This window comes from Copadichromis virginalis, linkage group LG7, assembly GCF_057382275.1.
Source record: "Copadichromis virginalis isolate Kocher_CV1m ecotype Utaka linkage group LG7, C_Virginalis_male_GT1.1, whole genome shotgun sequence".
Lineage (NCBI taxonomy): Eukaryota > Metazoa > Chordata > Actinopteri > Cichliformes > Cichlidae > Copadichromis > Copadichromis virginalis.
In genome coordinates, this window is record NC_140624.1 from 29,259,314 (window position 1) to 29,263,500 (window position 4,187).

Here is a 4,187-nt window from a genome sequence, read left to right on the forward strand (position 1 = left end):
CACAACTTAAATCTTTTCCTGCTCATACATGCTTGGAACGATCTTGCCACTAAAGTGGACGCGAACGGGATATCATAGCGTGGCTCAAGCACGTTCATCATAGTTTAAACCCCTTGTTTTGCACAACGGAATACAGCCTCCCGTCTGCAGCTAAACACCCCAATAGCTTTTGTAATAGCTTTAGCCCGGTCGGATTGGGCAGCAAAGGGCTGCTTAAATACTGCAAACTCCTCTGCTCCTCCACTTGGATCGCTAGCACTGGCCATAACTATCGCTTGACAGACCCACCACGCGCACCATACGCATACTTTTTTCCTTCTTTTTCGAATCTTCGGATCACTTGCGTGTCGAACTGTGGAGTGGGATTGGTTCGGATTACGGATCAACTGTGATCCGTTGCACCACTACATTTAACCCTAGAACTGAAGAAGCTTCTTGGATGAGAGGTGAAAGGTCTTCAAGCAACTTAGAGAAGTCCAGACGCTTTTCTTTCCAAGCTCCTTAGACTAGGATGACCTTGATGACTGAGAACCTTCACAGACGTTATTATCCCATGTTTACTGGACACTGGGTCCACAACAATCACAGAAAGCTCTTTTCAAAACAACTTTTCTCATCTGGCTCTTGGTGGCGGCCAAGAGCCCTCTCCCTCCCTTAACTTTCCTGCTTGGCTTCTCTTGTCCTTGTCTAGTCTTGTCTAATTCTCAGAGACTCTCTCTGTCTTGTTCTCTAAATCAAGAAATGTTGGATTTGATCATCAAATTGGGATTACATGACATGCAGGCAGTGGCGTGTCTAGAAAATTTTTGTTGGGGGGGCCAGGTAGGGGCACAGATTTGGAGAAGGGTGGCAGATTTAATTGGCAGATAATGTTTTAAAAAAAAATTCTACCAACCCTTAACCATAATTCAATAATCCTATAAACCTAATAACCAAATGCACTTTTAACTCTTATTAGAATGAGATTTTAACCACTACGGTGCAAAGTTTTTAGATACTGCGTTGATAAAGTACAAGAGATACAATCAGTGCTTTGTCAGTGTTTACTCAGCATTCAAGGACAGCAATATTTGCATAGTATTTTTACTGACATATAGTGCACATATGTTTTGGGCAAAAACATTTTTGAAAATTAAAATACGAACATTTGTAACAAACAATTGACAAATTAGCCAATGCCAATGCAAAACTTTATCTGCCTGTTAAAAAAAGAAGATAATCTTCTCACAAACTGGTGTTTGATTTTGAAACAGGAAAAAAGTGGGGAAACAACTGAAAAGACTAACATTTGAATGAAACCTGAAAGCAAGTAAATACTTTCTATGCTGCCTTATCGTAAACTTTGGTAATATTGATAAAGAACAACACTGGCTGATGATAAAATACAGTCAGCTGGCATGGTGACACTGCCAGTATTAACCTGCAGGGCTGGACTGGGACAAAAAAATTGGGCATTTTTACTACAGACCGACCCACCAGGTAGTAAAGCCATAAAGACTTTGACTGAAAACAAATGCTGTTGTGACAGTGATGTACAGTCTTGTTGGTATATGTATGATTTCTATACATTTTACGTCAGATAAAAACTTTGGTTGTAAGATTTAGATAATTATTTAATAAAAACTAGGTATTTTAAATGAGAATAAGAAAGAAAAGTATTTCTTTGTGCCCACCTTTCCCTGTTAATGCCCTACCTGGCCCCCTGGCAAAACTTTGCTAGACCCGCCCCTGCACAGTTACCAGCTGTCTGCTACATAAAAAAGGATCCTGGTGTTATTTGTCTCTCAGAAACAGTTCATAACTTCCCTTCAACTCATTCATGTCACCTAAAAGGTAAACCTGTTTCTCCATCACCTGTTCAGCTCTGATGGTTCAGTAAGGACATCTCCTGGTTTCATCTTCATGTTTCCCTCTCACCACATATCTAAACAGACATCATGACCAGCAGCTTTACAGCTGTGGCTCCAGCAAACATCAGCTGATACTAGAAATTAATATTAAATACATTCTAACAACAGCCGATCAAGCTTAAACGTGCTGCTGTTGTTTAGCGCAACATCTGCTGGTTTCCTCTTTCTGGCGCAAAGTGGGCGATAAACAAGAGAGAAAAGCCGATCAGCTGATCATTGATCAGTTTCATGATTGAAGTAGCAACAGGAGAGGGAGGGGGAGAGAATGAGAGAAGAGGCAGCTGTGCAGCATAAAGACAGAATAAATCCAGCTTTGTGTCTTTTTTCCATTCTAGCTAAAGTCCGGGACAAACTGCGTCTCTTCTCAGCTCAATACGAAACGTGTAATATTTTCTCTGAATGAGGGACCATTCCATTTTTTTAAGGAGCCGTTGGCAACTCTACTAACCTTATGAATAAAATAAAGTTCACTATCAGTAACATCATAGCACCCACCCAGCTGTATAAAAACTCCGTCAAACTGGCTAGAACGCAGTATGAGTTATTGCAACTGACAGTAAAAAGTCAGCAACATGAAAATAAACTCCACCTAAACTTGGTTTATATCTGACCCAGATAGACTGCAGGTCATAACTTCTTACCTGAAGTTCAGTTCACCTGACACTCGGACTGGTGGCTGCTTCGGGTCTCTCCTCCTGCCTCCCCTTCCCTCATCCACCTGTTGCCTCTGTGGAAGCCCCGTCATAGCCACCACCAAACAACGGAGTTATTTCTACACATCGACCTGCATCTGGCCAATCCACCACCTCTCATTGTTCATGCCATTACAAAAAAAATAAAAAATAAGTCACTGGGGATATGCCCGGTATGCCCGATGGCCAGTCCAGCTATGTTAACCTGCAACCAAATCTGCAGCTCCATACAGCAATGTTACGACTTAGATTATATCTTATAACGCATAACTCTTATGTTAGCTGCCCTCAGTAGCATACTGTCTGAAATATTCCACAGCTGCAATAATTCTTTAAGTGTTATTTTTTTCCTTGGTATTCTAATTTCACCGAAGTTTACTAAACTCAACAAACTTGATATTACTTACCGGGACATTTATTCTGTCCTCATTTTCTTTCACCGAAAAATTGTTTCCTGCAGTGCCATCTTTCGCGCTTGGCTCTCCTACCTTTGCTAACGTGATGCGCATAGCGCAGAAGCGATGCTGCATTCACTTACACTCGGATATCTGAGCGTCACCGTGAAAACATAATCGGACATTTGATATTTGATTGAATTTTATTGTTTTGCCTTTGGGGTGGCACCTGGGGTGGCCAGTCTGGTTTGGGGGGTGGCCTGTGCCCCCCCAGGCCACCCCGCTGGACACGCCATTGCATGCAGGAACGTTTGCTGGACACACGATGGACAGCTGGGAGAAGTGGCAGGTTGTGTGCCTGGCAATACTCTTAATGCAGGACATTGAAGGCATCTACCTATTCGGAACCATGATAACGGGGTTCTTGTTGATTGGAGCTGGCACAGTCCTGGCTTATCAACGACTAATGGAAGCGGTTACACCTTCTCAAAATCCCATAAGACTGGCCAAACATCCAGAGGCCCCAAAGTGGAGGATCTCCTCCATGCCTACTTCATTTGAACATGGTAAAAGAGCTTTTGTCCATTTAGCACCCTTTGCCTGGAACAAACTGTAGAAGGAATGGAAAATGACTGAATTCATTTCATTAAGTGCTTTTAAATCTAAACTACAAATCCTTGAGGCCAAGTCCATAACATGCAACTGTTTCAATTAGATTGATTGTCATTTTAACTGACTTTTTTTATTTTTATTTGAATTTTATTGAATTTTATTTTTTATTTTATTTGTATTCTTTCACTTATTGTTGCATGTGTGTTGTTGCTGCCTGTGTTTGAGTAATTTCTGTAACTGTGAGACATCTACTGCTGCCTATCTTGGCCAGGTCTCCCTTGAAAAAGAGGTTTTTAATCTCAATGGAATCTTCCTGGTTAAATAAAGGTTAATAAATAAATAAATAATACGGCCAACTCACAGGGGGAGGTGAAGCAGGTGGAGAGGCGCAACGTGATGATAACCCAACTACATTCGTGTTTCGGCCGTGGTCACAAAAAGATAGGCAAAATGTGTTAAAAGACGTTCCCCCTCTTAATGAAGGTTTCATACCCTGGAGAGATGCGGTAGAAATGATCAGAAGACAGTGGTATTTAAATGGTCATGAAATGCTCCAAGTAATACAAGACATACTAGGT

At 41.5% G+C, this 4,187-nt stretch overlaps 1 long non-coding RNA gene across 1 annotated transcript; it reads right to left on the reverse strand.

Annotated features, from left to right (window-relative positions):
• Window positions 1-1,202: 1,202 nt before the first annotated feature.
• Window positions 1,203-3,287, reverse strand: LOC146705279 (uncharacterized). Its single transcript, XR_014921321.1, has 2 exons — window positions 3,010-3,287; window positions 1,203-2,637 (listed from the first exon to the last, which is right to left on the reverse strand). It is a non-coding gene; the product is annotated as an uncharacterized LOC146705279 (long non-coding RNA).
• Between the last annotated feature and the right edge of the window lie 900 nt (window positions 3,288-4,187).